Here is a 15,380-nt window from a genome sequence, read left to right as displayed (position 1 = left end):
TGAGTTTTATTGCCTAATGAGACTTTTTTTTAAAATTGACCTTACAGGTCCTTTGCATATATATTTATATATAATGGCTTCCAGATTTGGGTTTTTATGGGATTCTGTGTGCAAATATTCTTGCCTCTGTGTCTATAAGTGTTTCTGGAGATTTTTCTTTGACTCTCTTCTATTTGTTTCTTATATCCTATTAAGGCATTATTATTATTATTATTATTATTATTACATTTCTATTATTATTAATTATTATTATTAATGCTTATTTATACTCCCATGAGAGATGGAGAGAGAGGGTGGTGCATTTGGGTGGATGGTAAAATGGGGAAGATCTGGGAGGAGATGGGGGAGGGAAACTAATTAGAATATATTGTATAAAGTATGTTTTCAAAACAATAGAAAATAAAGACCACATGATCTTTGTAGAAGGACTAGGGCTTTTGACAAAGCAGCAGCATTCACAACATCAGAAAGAAGGCACTGAAACAGAAGGACATTAATTGTGTTAACTCTCTCCCCTAAGAAACAGCAACATCTATAACAATCTACAAGTCCTTTTGGGGGACCACAAGCTAAATTAACTCTTTTATGTTTTCAACACATCTAGGAGAAACGGTAACACTATCTCCAAAACCTAGCTACCGTGTGTATGGAATTTGCTCAAGGTTATGTATGACCAGTCATTGGCACTGCCAAGATTTGAACCTTATATATCTAGATTCAGAACTGATCCTAGTCTCAATTTGTTTAATATTTTTATAATATTGATTATTATTTGTGGCTCTTTGTTCAGATATAAATAGCCTCTTAGTCCACATTGTGTTTTTGTAAGTCTAAAATATAATGTTCTGAGATGGACAGGAGGTCTTAAGAGGCAGGTGCAAAAACTAGAGAAACACATGATACTGGAATCTCTAAAGTGTCATTGGGGAATTATCATTTACAAAGATCTACTGTACATGGTCAGTGACATGGTACACCCATCACCAATTAATGAGAGGGGGTTCTCTTTAGAATGCAAAGAATGGCTCCACTTGGGTTAATAGGCATGGTGATAAGAATAAGGATGTTCTAGAAAGGATGGTCATGGATGTTCTGGGCACAAGCAACAGACTGGCAGGTGCTAATGCCAAAAGAAAGCCCTGTCTGTCTGTCTCTCTTCATCTATCTATCTATCTATCTATCTATCCATCCATCTCTCTCTCTCTGTATAGATACACACACACACACACACACACACACACACACACACACACACACACATATATATATATATATATATATATAATTATCTATCTGTGAATAATTGACTTCCCATTATTTACCATATAGTGAATTTGGATCTCATAAGAGGAAGATAAACTGCTTAGATTGAAAGTACAAAACATCTTGAAAGTTATTTCTAGGTCTTATCTGGCTTCCTAACCTCCTGTGACCAGTGGCCAGGCACACCCCAAGACTTATAGTGAACAACAGCACCCATAAGTTGATGGTAACTTTTAGTGTTGTTGTTGGAATAACAACTCGGATTAAATCCTGACTATCTCTAAGAATGTCACTGCTTCTCCAAGGAAAACTTTCTTGTATTTCCTCACCAACACTATGCAAATATTGTTAGATCTATGTCAATATTTCCTTATAAATTTTATAATAGTATAGTCTAGTTTTTTCCCTTAATGATTTAAGTCACTGAATGAATATTTATTGAGCAATTACTATATACCAGGTACACTCTGGGCTCTCTAAATCAAGTACTTTCTGTCAGTCTGCCATCACACATTGCCCATCAATTAAATGGTTCCTCAATTGATCAACTTAGGACGGACAGACTTAAGAAGATTAACAGACAATAAATAATCACAACAAACAATACCCTAGATTCCTTTTTAAAGAAATAATATGTAGAAGAATGTACAAAGTAGGAAACATTTGCATTCGACTGCATCTCAAACCTGGAACTTTTATAATCTTAATTAGAAAGAGGTTAATCAACAGCAGCCATTTTCTGCTTTACTTTCTTCATTCAGGTTATAAGTAGATTGTAATCTCCCTTGTGACACAAATTTAGATTTATTGATTGCCCTTAAAACCTTCAAGGACAATTTGAAGTTATGCACTGCAAATGTCACTTTTTTTTTAACAGAAGAAAAAGATATCAAGAGAGATCCACCAAACTAGAATGAAATGTTCTCCAAATGCCTCTGTCTCAGGCCTCTACCAAACACAGGTTTCTTCTATTGACTTTTATTCTCTAGGTGTTGACGGATAGAAAAATCACAGTTAACGTGTTAGAACTGAAAGAGGAAAGGATGAGTACAGAATTTCTCAATTTGGAAACTTGAAATAACACAAAACCATGGTAAGAAATGTGTCTAAGAGTAAAATAAGCAGAATTCACATTAAAGTATTATGTCTCTATTGCCTCTCAAAAATCAGACTGTTAAGACCCCCTCCCCCCTTTCTCTCTCTCTCACACACACACACAGACACACACGGGCATGGTATTCACTATGGGAAATTAATATATTTAGTCATTTCATCTTGAAACTTCTTAAACTATCTTTGTATTATGGCTGATTATGGCCAATTCATCAGGCTCTTTTGATGCAGGACAGACTGACCACGTCCAATGTGCTTTTCTGCCAGAGGATAAGTTAATCGAAACACACCACTGTGTTCCACATAATAAAAAATCATTTATTCTTCACATTTCCTTTTCCTTCCGTGAAAAATGTTTGTTTCAATTTTAAAAACAAAATTAACATTCATTCATAAACATGTCCATTCTCTCCTCCTCATGGCCAGTTTGATTTTCTATCATCTCCAGAGTTAAGAGAGATTTCTACAAAAAGATCGCAGGCATAGGACCTACCTTCACAGCACTTCTAGTGAGTCTCTGAATCACACAGGGAGACAGAGCCTTACAGCTTCCTGGGGGCCAGGGAGGGATGACTGTATTTCTGAGCATGTGCATTTGGGCTAAATAGCAGCTAAGCAAAGAGTGGGGGAGCTGAAGGAAGAAGTTGGGGTACTGTCCTGCTGTGTGTCTTGTCCAGTTCTATGACCTGATTTGCATTGTCTTTGAGAAGAGCCTAGGGATGCCTGTTTTTGAGACCCTTTCCAACCCTCTCCTCTATCACTTTACAATATTGTTTTATGTGCCAGTGATTACACTGTTTGTTCACAACTTGATAAAAATAGTTTCCATCTCATTCTCCACCTACACCTGGATCCAGCCCACTCGCTGCCTGCCACCACCATCACTTAAAACATCATCACATCAGGGCAGCCTAACAGACAACTTGCAATCTCAAACATAGTTTCAGCTGCCACCACTTTATAAAACATCTTTCTGGGTTGCTTTTTGGTCTGACGTCATCCAAGTTTCCAGAAATCTACTCAGAATGCCTAATGAGGCAATAAATTTCTTTATTGACTGTTCAGTATGTGGAAACAAATTGGAGTGACTCACTTGGGTCTTTTCTTAACCCTCTTATTCTGTGAAACAGTTTATTTTAATGAAAGAATGGGAGGAGAGCTGACCATTTAAAATTAACTAAATAGGCCTCCCCTCCTTTATGCAAGACACTCAGTAGATCTTTTTCACAAGCCTGTACATTACAGCTTAATTGAGATTGTAAAAAGTAAAGGTTCAGCTTATTTAACATCCTTTTGAAAATAATCCTCATCTTTGTCTTTCCTCATATCATGATTTATTACCCAGCTAGTTATTGTTCTCAAATAGGGTTTGCTTGGCTTGTTGTTGTTGGGATGTCCATGTCTTGTCTGTCCCATCTGAAGGTGCAGTTTTTCCATAAGCAGAATCTATAAGTAGTAACTGATTTGTAAATGGTCCAACATGCAGCTGGCACACAATACTTCGTACAGAGTGAAGAAGGCACCAAAGAGAGAAGGTGTCACTGAAAAACTACATTCCACAATACAGCCTGCTTTACATATGTTGAATAAAAACTAAAAAGGAGAGAAGTCAAAAGAGGGTAGTGGGGAGCAATGGAAGCTGTGTGCAGCATCAGTTCCACTCCCATCTGCTAGGTACCAAGCTTCCCTTTGCCTCTTCATCTTTACACTGCTAAATTTGAAACTGCAAAAATACTGTATACTGCTCATTTCTTTTTGTGCATCCAGTCATCAAAACGCGGAGATCTTAGAAGGATTTGCGGGAGAGAAGCAGATCACACTCGTCCGGAAAAGTTGGAAGTCAGCACATTGCTTTCTCTTTTAAAATAGTGGCCTTCCCCACAGTTAAAAATAGTGCTTCTCTCTTCCCCTTTTCTTTTCGTTTTAGAGTTGGCCTATACAGTATTCTTCCTTGGATTCCTGGCTAGGGACATGGGGAGGAAATGAAAACAACCTGGAGCAACTATCACAATCACAGGTTCAATCTGAGACACTGGAAAGAAGTTTCTATTTGAAGCTTCTAAATTGTTTATTGTTTACTTTTTTCTTTATTTATTGTCTATGTGAGCTATCAGGACTCCTCAAAGGCAGAAGACAATAAGGCATGAACTGAGATAGACAGACATAAAATATTTAGTTGTTTATTTTGAATGTTTAATAGAACTTAAGGTTTTACTTTCCTGTAATAAATTGGAATTTATGTTTACACGTACAATTAACTTATCATAGCCTGACAAGAATAAGTATTCATATATACATATACGTGTGTGTCTATCTCTTTCTATTTCTACTTATATTCATATCTATATCTAATATCTATATCTAATCTAATCTATATCTTATCTATATCTAATCTATATATTCACCGATAATACCTATGAAAATAAAGTCATTGATTGTAATGTCATAAACAAATAGCAATAGAGTAGGAGAGAATGATCCCGATATTTTGATATCAAATGTAATATGGAGTTTATTACAAATACATGAGGTCATATAAATGTTCTTATGCAAATGTTTTGTATTGATTAGATGTATAAGCAAGCTGATTCTCCACAAGGTCATGTTGCCTTCCTCCAAAATCTTCTCCAAGCAGGTTTAAAATTGTAGGAAAATGCCCTAATAACTGAAATGTAATTAATACATTCTCCTTCTTGTTAATGTGTTACTAAAACAATAAGAACTGGCACAAATTGTTTATCCTTAAAGTCAAAACATGAGTCGGAAGACATCTTTAACTATTGCCAGCAAAAATACTGTAACTTTCATTCTTTTTATCAGCTCATTAAAAAAGAGAAGTACAGCTAAACATGTGACACTGAAGACATAAATATTCTTCCTGAAAACAAGTGGACTCATCTTCTTAACAAATTACCTAGATAAAGTGAAGTTTTAGCTATGTTTCTTACTGCACTAGTTTTCTATATGCTTAAAGTTTGATTTATAAAGGTGTTAGGGCACGTTCTGAACTCTTTTCTTGCTGCTTACAATTTTCTTTAGTACATCATAGATACAAATGAGCTGATAATATCTGAATGTTTGCCCAAAATTCTGAGTGTATATCTTTCATATAACACAGGGTTCTATATCAATTTCAGTGCTGATCTGAAATATCTTGAGTCGTAAAGGACAGTAAAATGGATGCTTAAAAGTATCATGAGGATAAGCCCTGAGCACCCATAAAGTCCTGTGTGTCATTTTTATAGCAGTGCCTTATTGGCAGGCATACAGCAGATCTGTCTGATTTTAATATATAGTTCCAGAAACTAAGTTGAGAATCCCAACATGTGGGTTCTTGTTTCAGTGTTTGAGGAAACAGTCTGTAGCATGAAATAAATGTTCTACTCTTCTGTGCACCATTTTCCCTGCCCATTTGTGTGAAATGTTTTGGGCTTGATCAACTCTAATTCACATTTTATATAATTATATTCTGAATGATATTGTGTCTTTCAAGTGATGCCCATGCGGTAGACATTGTAGACTTTATGCCATTTCAAATCACTTTACTTGTATGTTAATTAGAAGTAGTAAGGCACATGCTAAATTTACCTTTCTCTTTCCCTATACAATCAAGAAGATCATTCAATAAAGAGAAACATCCAAAATGATGGAAGAGCAAAGTGAGAATCCAAGAAGTTTCTGACATGGTGTATGAGTCAAATGTATGACAATGGAGTTATCTTGGTCATGTTACATGTGTTAAACCAGTTTTCTCTGGTTCCTAGTCCATCCAGTGTGACTACAATTAAACTAAGCTTATTCTTCCAGACATCTCACATGATTGTCATGAGTGTTCCTTGTGCTGATGCTTATGGTTCACTTCCTTTGCAAAGGCTTACAGAGTCTCAGGTAGCTTAGAGTCATAAGCTACTATCTTCCTTGACCATAGATAACTTCTCATGGCTACACATTGGACCACACCAGATCAAGTACAATTCCTTACTAAATAATCACCTCTAAAGCTGAAAATCCTAAAATCTAAAACAGAAGAAATGAGGTGCAAATTTTCAGGAAAAACATCAATTATTAAAACAGTGAGAAAATTAGTAATGAAAGGCAAAGGATTCCCGTGGGGATTCAGAAACGAGTCCCAGACTCCACCAAAGAGCAAGATGGATTTTTCATTTTAGACTGTACAATGATCCAGTACAGTTTAGCAAATGTTTATTCTGTTAAACCTACTTTTTTCAAATATGCTTTATTTTTACTTGTAGAAATGTTTTTCTTTGAGACTATAATATTGTAGTTTTTTTTGTTAAGTTACTTTTATAGAATTTTAAAAGGGTGAGTTCTCTGCATCATCCCTGGATATGACTTTGTATGTGAAGCATGACCCAGAATGAGTGTAAAAATGTGCTCCTAAGAATTAACACAAGTGTCTCCTCAAAATAGGAATGTTGACAAAACTACCTACGTGATACATAAGGTAAATTGTAAGAGTGTGCTTTATTAAACTGTTTCACCAATTTTATAGTCTTACCTTAAACACAGCTTCCTACTGATTTTTATTGTACTAAAATATGATCAATTTGCATGTTCCATTCTGCTTAACACTACCACCTACAGGGAAATATTTCCCATACTTAGCCCTTGATTAAACACAGTAAGAATCTCCCACTGCCTGCGTTTAAAGGCAATGTTTAAATTACCTTACCTATACATTACATCATGTGTTGTTATTTCAAGAGCTCAGAGAAAAGCGAAATGAAGCCATAGACCGAGGCACTTCATTCACTAACTGAAAATATTACCTCACTTATTTAGTGTCCACCTGAAGCTTTCCTTTCAATAAGCAACAAATTTCATTAAACATCTATTTAAATACAAAGGGAAAGGATGGCAGTCCTATACATGGACAAATGATATAATATTCTTCAGATAAATTTATTAGACATATCCATTACAGTATAGCCATCGTATCGTCTTGTGTATAGAGACAGTAGGAGGAGTTCTTGTGAGTTTTGAGTTTATAGACAACCAAAGAGCTACTACAGATTCTGACCTTGTAAAGAAACTCTGACGAGATCACCCTGCCTAAGGAAGCAAAAAACGGGAGAAGGATCACTGGATAACTGGCAAGCCACAGAATTTGAAAGGAGAAAGCAGACTTTGCACACTTTGCAACTTAGCACCCAAATCCAGCTCGTGAAAGTAACACTGCACGGTGCCTTGCAATTGGGCGTCAGTTTGAAGCTTCACGTAAAACTCAATAAAGCTGCGTTTAAATGGAAGAATAACTGCCGTGGCATCCAATCTATAGACTTCGGAGTGTAATCTCTTCTCAAATAATCAACTCTAATGTGAAAATTCTAAAATAGAAGATTTCAAGAAAGAATTTTCAGGAGAAACAATCGATTCTTAGAAATCTAGGAAACTAGTGACTTCTAAATTCTATTTGAGAAATCAATGGAAAAAAAAAACACCTTTTTTATGAAACACACTAAAACACCACAGAATTTAAAGCAACCCACTGATTAATTTTTATGTACTCTTAATACTATCCAATATAGGTATATTATTCTGTATCAAAAATTCTTGGATCAGACATTTGAGGGACCTTGAATCTCTTTTCCAGGTTTTAACATACTGGATAGATATTATGAGATATTTTGGAGACGAGGCCCACTCACTCTGAACTTATGTTCAAGTGTGTTTCCAAACGTGTCTCATTCACACCTCATAGCCTGGAGGCAATGCACTGCTTTGTAGTATAATACATCAGAGGAGATCAGATGTGTACACTTCCATGAACGTTGTCTGTTTCAAAATCGAAAGGCTTGACATTTCAGAGTATTTAGGGATTTAGAATTCTCAGATGTGAGGCAATCATCCTGTTACGTGAACAGCCTAGTAAAATGACACAGAGAAATAGAATCTAGTCTTTATCTCCTCCAAATAGAAGGGAGAGTTATATAACCCTTTCTTTTTAAATGGTCACCGTGGACTCACTTTTCAAATTTAAAAACTGGGATGTCCAGCCCATATCTTTTCACAAGTATATGCCCGGGAGAGGGGGCAGTTCTCAGTCCCACTCTCTTAGCACAAGCCTATGTAGGCCCCTCTTTGTAGGTCAGAGGAGAGTTTAGCTCACTAAACTTTATTTTACGTTTGGCTAGAAGATCCTCCAAACCACTACATTTTATAGCTCAGCCCTCAGTGAAAAGCCCGTTTAAGCAGAAGAAAACTGTAGCTTCCCCAAACCTGTCACCATTGAATCACAACTAATGATTCTACTGTTTCATGTGACTCTCTTGGTTTAAGTGCACAGATCTTTTATAGTTTAGTGTAGTATGAGTCATTAATGGACAATTTGGCTGTGTATTATAAACACTTCAAGAGAGGCATTTTATGTTTCCGTGGACAAAGGTCAAGTGCAAGCCAATAAAGACAGACTTCCTCCCTCAGACAATTCCCCATCCACAGGAAAGTATTACATCCACAACTGGACGCCTGCCATCAACTTCTTTCGCCAGAACACCAAGGTATCTATTGAAAATTTCATTTTATGGAGGAGGCATTGCTATCACATCAAGTAGAAACAAAACGAAAATGTTTTAGTTTTAGTTTTAGTTTTAGTTTTGCTTTCAGTGTAAAACTGAACAAAAATGACTCTTCCTGGAAAGCATACTGCAATAATGTCTAATTGGGGGGAAAAATGAAATAGCTAAGCATTTCTTTCCAAATAACACAACTTGCTAAACTTGGCTGTACATTGGAATTGCCCAGGGAATTGTACGAGATCATATGGCTAGCATTCTAGGAGTAAATATTACTATTTAATTGCTTTGTGCTGTCTTTGGCGGAGGGGTTCTAAGCCTCCCCAGGTGGTTTTCATGTTCAGCTAAAGTTGAAAACTGCTACCCTACAGTGCAGATGACTACAAAGTTATGCTAATCCTAAAATAATTTGGAAATTTTTAGTGGAAATAAACAGGATGGAGAATACTTGATACCATAATATAGTTACTGAGGTTCTCATAATTAAAAGAAAAAGTACATATTAAAAATATCATGTCAAGTCAGATTAGCCTATTCAACTTTTATAAAATCCTTTAATGACACAGTGTGGAATAAGATATTTAGTAAAATCATATATATACATGGAAGGAAAACTGGATTTTTCAAAGCAAGCTTCCATTAAATTAAAGTATGTCTTCTTTCTTCCCTATGAGGGGTTACGTAAGAAAATTACATGCTTATTTTTGGTGATTAAATTGTCTCACATATTAACTTCTTTCAAATAGCCAACTAGCTTTCGTAGCCATCAGTAAAAATATTTTTAATTTAATTTTAAAATTTTAATTACAATAAATTTACAACACTTCTCCTTCCTCCAGTTCATCCCATGTCCCCCGTTAAACCCTCTCAATTTTTTTGTCTCCGATTCATTGATTATTACTGTGGCATAAATACACATGTAACGTCTTAACTGTATAAACACAGCAGCTGAGTTCATTCAGTACGGCTTAGGTGTATATGACTTCAGGCCCGGCCACCTAGTATTGTATAAGCATTGAAGGGGCTCATCCCTGGGGAAGGCAAGCTAAGGTCTCCATTTCTCAGAGAACCAAGTGGCCTGCAGTTCCTTGGTTCTTTGGTTTTTTTGACCTTCCTCATTAGCATATCTGGGAGTGTTATATGATGAGAATGACATTTCAGTTACCTAAATTCTTACAGTTCTTCCAGAAATTAATGTCTATATTAATATACTACAGATGCTGAAATGACAAGTAAAGTAACTCAAATTAGGACTTATCAGGGTAGTATTAATTTAATAGAAAAACATAGACTCTATCTTTATCAAATATACTGTAATTAATAGTCTTTTAATGATATAAAACTAGTTCCAAGCCGGGCGTGGTGGTGCACGCCTTTAATCCCAGCACTCTGGAGGCAGAGGCAGGCAGATTTCTGAGTTCTAGGCCAGCCTGGTTCACAAAGTGAGTTCCAGGACAGCCAGGGCTATACAGAGAAACCCTGTCTCAAAAAAAACAAAAATAACCAAAAATCTAGTTCCTTACAAATAGACTCTTATGCTCTCTATATAATGCAAAATGTATATATTATAATTCATAAAAACTTTATACACACAACTAATATCAAGGCTATTTGCACCTTACTTACTTACTTGGTTATTTATTTGGTTAGTATGTATGCATGACAACTCATAAAACTGGCACCCTCCCAAATCACCTGATAATGGTGATTGAAGTAGTTGTTGCAGAAATGGCATTTCAACAGAACTCATGGTGGAAAATACTTAGAATCCTTTCAGTTTTTACCAGTACTTTCAGATTTCATCTTTGCAAAGAGAGAAATACCTTGCTGCTCTTGAACCCTTCCCCTGCACCAGTCTATGTGGTACCAAAGCCTAAGTATTGATAGAGAACCCCTGTACCCCCAGAAATGGTAAGACAAAAAACTCATATGGTGGAGAGTTTTCCATGTGGTAAAACCTAAGTCCAAATTCCCAAGACACACATACTGCCAGGTGCAGTAATGGCCATCTATAGTCCCTGGGCTGCTAATATAAGAAGAGAGGAAGAAACATCAGAATCTCCAGGAGCTTACTCGCCAGCTCTCTTGGCACACATGGTAGCTTCCTGGCTGGAACTTAGACCTAAGCATCAAATGAGGATCCAGAGGTGGGACTCAGACTTCAGCATCAAGTTAGATTCCAGAGTTGGAATTGAGACCTATGCATCCAGGTAGGCTCTAGATCTGGGACTCAGCATCAAATGTGACTCCAGAGCCAGGACTAAGATCTATGCATTGTGCAAATCTCCATTCAGTTTTAATGACAGGACAAACATGCCAGGGCTGGTGAACAATAATGTGTTGATTAAAGGCACTTCTCTTCTTATCTATAGTCACAAAGAATACTTAGGATTCTGGGGACTGTTGCATGAATTATGGCCTACATGGGGTGTGATACAGACAGACAACCAAGTTTATTGATGGTCACATCCATGCACTGGTAGTAGCAACAACAACTACACAGGTTTTAAATAAAAAATAAAATGAGATCCTATTCTAATGAAGGTACAAAATGTTTATATTAATGGTAGAAACACAGAAATATTGTTAAGCACTTTGGTAGTGGGCATATGTTTCAGAATAATTTTAAAAGAAAAGGAATGCTGGGTGTAGTAAATAAGAACTAACATTGATCCAATTCTTACTGTGTCAGTAACCCAAAATGTTTTTTAAAGAGAACCTCAAGTTATCTCAGTTGGTAGAACGATACACTGATATGTCTGAATCCCCAGATTTGGTCATCAAAACCATACAAAGCAGGATATGATGGGATATGCCTGTAAATAAGGTCACCCTCTGCCATACAGCCAGTTCACAGTCGGCTGTGGTGACCTGAGGCCCCAAGGAAACAAAAGCTAACAACAAAGAACCTTGAATAATCAATATATCTTTTTTGTCTAACAGCAGAAAGGTCGAGGCAGGTCCCGTTAAGATTTCTGTTTTACAGATGATAAGGTTGAGGCTTGGAAGGAGTCCATGATTTCGCAACAGACTTCAAATACTGACTGCCCAGATTCCAAAGAAATGTCTTTTGATACCATAATGCCAGCTTCTCCCTGCTTCTTGGCTCATCTGCACCATCCTTGCTATGTCTCCTGCCACTTTCCATAAAGATTTCCAATGTTAAGTTTTGGGTCAGTCAGGACCTTTATGCTTTCGAGTAAAATCATCCTTCAGAGGCCAATCAATCCAATGTTACTTATGATGGGACTAAGCTATATTTGTACTTGAAATCTAGATTATATAATACCAACTAAACAAAAGCGGGATAATAATGCCAATGAAAGAACTCAATTCTGGCAGTCCAGACCAGAAAACTGCTCCAAGCTGAGTCAGCTATGCCTTTTTCATGCAAACCAGGATGGAAGGTGCTTATTACCAATGGTGGGCTCTAGCCTGCTTAGCACCTAGAAATGTAGGGTACGCGTCCAAACCCACGCTCTCAGATCTCCTTCCTTTGTCCATTGTATTTTCTCATGCCATAGAAGTAAATAAGGCTTCACTTCTGGAAAGGGTTTAAATGCAGCTATCTCAGTGCAGGCAGATACACAAAATCTCTCCCTCAGTCTGTCACTGTATTTGCCTATTAACTCTCAGTGGGAGGCCAAACCATAATTGCAGGATAACTGCGCAGTACCTAAACAACATTCCAGTAACTTGGGTTCTGACAGCAAAGCTACCATAACATTCAAATTCATCTCCCTGAATCCCACAGCCATGGATCTATTCTAAATGAAACAGACAACTTCAAAGCCATTTGTAAAAATCGTTGTTGTTTTTCTGTTTTCTTTTTTTTTTCTCCAATAAGATTTGATTTATCCTTAGGGGTTTAATCCTTTAGCCATCCTGGCCTCTGCTGTGGGCAATAGACTGTAGAAACAGTAGACCAGTGACCATTCTCAGTAAGTATATGACGGACAGCTGAGCACACATTAAAAGTATCCTGGCTTTCTCCTAATCCTTTACAGAAAATTTGATTTAAATAGAAACATGTATTATCGCTCAAAAGTACAAATACTGTGCAATGTTTTCCAATGGGTTCCCCCCACCCCCAGTTTATTCACAGAGCTGTGGATGCAGGGAAGGTGCGCAATAAAGCTGGCTTTGGTGGGATACAATTGTTTCAATCCCTTGCCTCTGACTTCATTCTTTAATGAACATCTCTGGAATCAGTAATTACTGTGGGAACACATCTTTAGAGCTATTCTCAAAGACCAAAACTGGCAGAGGGTGGTTTTATAAAGTTCACAAAATGAATGGTGCCTTATTGCCATAAACAAAGGGATTTTTTAACAACCAACTTTAAAACACTCAGCGAATTACTGATAAGTGAATGAGAGAATACAGATAAGTCTTTAATTGAGGAGAAAATGAAGGATTAGACTAATAGTGCATTTCAACAATATGCCTGGATTCAAACTTTGGCCTTCCCTAGTTCAAATAAGCAATTTAAAAGCCCTCTACCCCTTCAAATAAAAAGACTATTTCTTCTGCAACATTTCTGATTAAAACCTCCTAAAATGTGCATTACTAGTGTTCCGGCACAGAATAGATTCTCCAAGTGACAACATTAGCCTTAAAAGTTACACAGAAAGTTTCTAATATTATTTTTTTAATCTGAGAGATCTTTGTTAGATAAACGTGATTACCAAATACAGAGTAAAATTACTTTTGATAAAAAATAATATGTATATGTTTTTAAAATTTTATAATATTTTAGAAAGAGACATCACAACTGGCCAAGACCAAAGGATTCTTGGAGAACTTTTTTTAATATGCTAGAATTTGGGTTAATATAAGAAAACCATAAACATTATTATTAAAATGTTGAATGAATAGTAAAAAAAAACAGTTTAAAAGAACGGAAGCGACCTGTGTTCAACTTCTAAGGCAAGTGAATAGCTTTACAGTTTTGCTTTAACTTGGGGATGACTGTATTGCACGGATACATCACTAAACATGATCAGAGGTTTACTCTCATCTATAGGGTGCACATCCTGTAGGATCTGAAGACTGTTTCATGTCCTAGGAGATATGAGCTTCCATAGATATTCAAGTTTCTTACACAGGACATCAAGGAAAGAAATTGGAAGACACCAGAAGACAGAAAGCCCTCCATGGTCATGGATTAGTAGAAATGATGTTGTAAAAAATGGCATCCTATCAAAATCAATCTACAGACTCAATACAATCTTCATTACAACTCTAAAGGACTTTTTCATAGAACTTTTAAAAAGTAATCTTAAAATTCACACGAAGCAAACAAAAATCAGAATATCAAAAACAATCCTTAAAGATAAACATATAAGCTGCTGGAGGTAACACCATCTTTAATTAAAGTTTTATGACCAAGCTATAGTCCTAAGGGGAAAAAATGTTGGCCTAAAAACTGGCTCCCTTAGAGTTCAGTGAGAAAGGGCACACTTAATCCTGTAGAAACTTGACGTCCCAAGGAAAGGTGGATTCTGGCACAGGTGATGTGGGAGTGGGGAGATGGGCGGGTGAGCACCCTCTCAGAAGCAAAGGAGGGGGGAAGGGAGTGAAGAACTCAAGGAGGGGAAACTGGAAGGGGATCAACATTTGGAACGTAAATATAACAAAATGAATAAAATAAAATTAAAAAAAAAACCACACATATTGGTCCATAGAACAGAACAGAGGACACAGCTATAAGCCCACACTTTACAGCCACCTGGGTTTTTACAAAGAGTCCCAGATATCCTATTTTGATTAACCCTCTGTTATTGTGGCACCTGACACATAGAATGTATATATGAAAGGGTATCCATATTGTGTATAACTCAGGCAGTATCTGCTCTACGCTAGAAACTAGAGCACCTATAACATACCTGTACTTTTCATATCCAAATGTTTTACTAAATTATCCATACCCTTTTCATGTTACCCCAAATTAATGGAGTACCTTGGCATATACTCTGGCTTTGGCTTTGGGGTTCTGTCTTCTTGTGCTTTGTTTTGCTTTGTTTTTCTGTTTGAACTTTCCTTTAACATTCTAAAGTTTGGATTACTTCAAAATTCAGCCAAGTAGATTGAGCCAACTATCATGCACTTCTTAAAAAGCATATCATGGTATCTTTTTTTCTAAAAGTTCTCTTCCAAAAGTCTGACAATGACTCAGGGAGGAAAAGTATGTGCTAGACCATCCCAACAACCCAATTTAAGAGCCAGACACTGTAGTATGCGTGTCTATAATCTCAGAGCACCTACCTCTATGAGGATATGGAAGGTGGAAACAGGAGACTGTGTAGACCTTCAAGGATCAGACAGGCCTAGTTTAAACAGCAGCAAAAACAGCATCTTGCAAAAATAAATAAATAAATAAATAAATAAATAAATAAATAAATAAATAAATAAAACAATTTTAAAAAGGTAAAGGATAACCCCAAAGGTTTGATCCCTATATGTATG

The 15,380-nt window shown here is 36.5% G+C and overlaps 1 long non-coding RNA gene across 2 annotated transcripts in view; it reads right to left on the bottom strand.

Moving 5' to 3' along the window:
• Positions 1-15,380, bottom strand: part of LOC110311497 (uncharacterized) — a 463,301-nt gene that overhangs the window by 395,143 nt on the left and 52,778 nt on the right. The window contains exon 2 of one of the 2 annotated variants that reach the window (XR_015045734.1): positions 15,180-15,269. The exons of the other annotated variant lie outside the window; for it this stretch is intronic. This is a non-coding gene — a long non-coding RNA (uncharacterized LOC110311497). The remainder of the gene's footprint in view (positions 1-15,179; positions 15,270-15,380) is intronic. 2 annotated transcript variants of the gene reach the window in all.

Source organism: Mus caroli, unplaced genomic scaffold (genome assembly GCF_978045245.1).
Source record: "Mus caroli unplaced genomic scaffold, Mus_caroli_1 scaffold_17, whole genome shotgun sequence".
In the NCBI taxonomy this organism is placed as follows: domain Eukaryota; kingdom Metazoa; phylum Chordata; class Mammalia; order Rodentia; family Muridae; genus Mus; species Mus caroli.
Note: the sequence above shows the minus strand (reverse complement) of the source record. Positions and strands in the feature narration are given on the sequence as shown.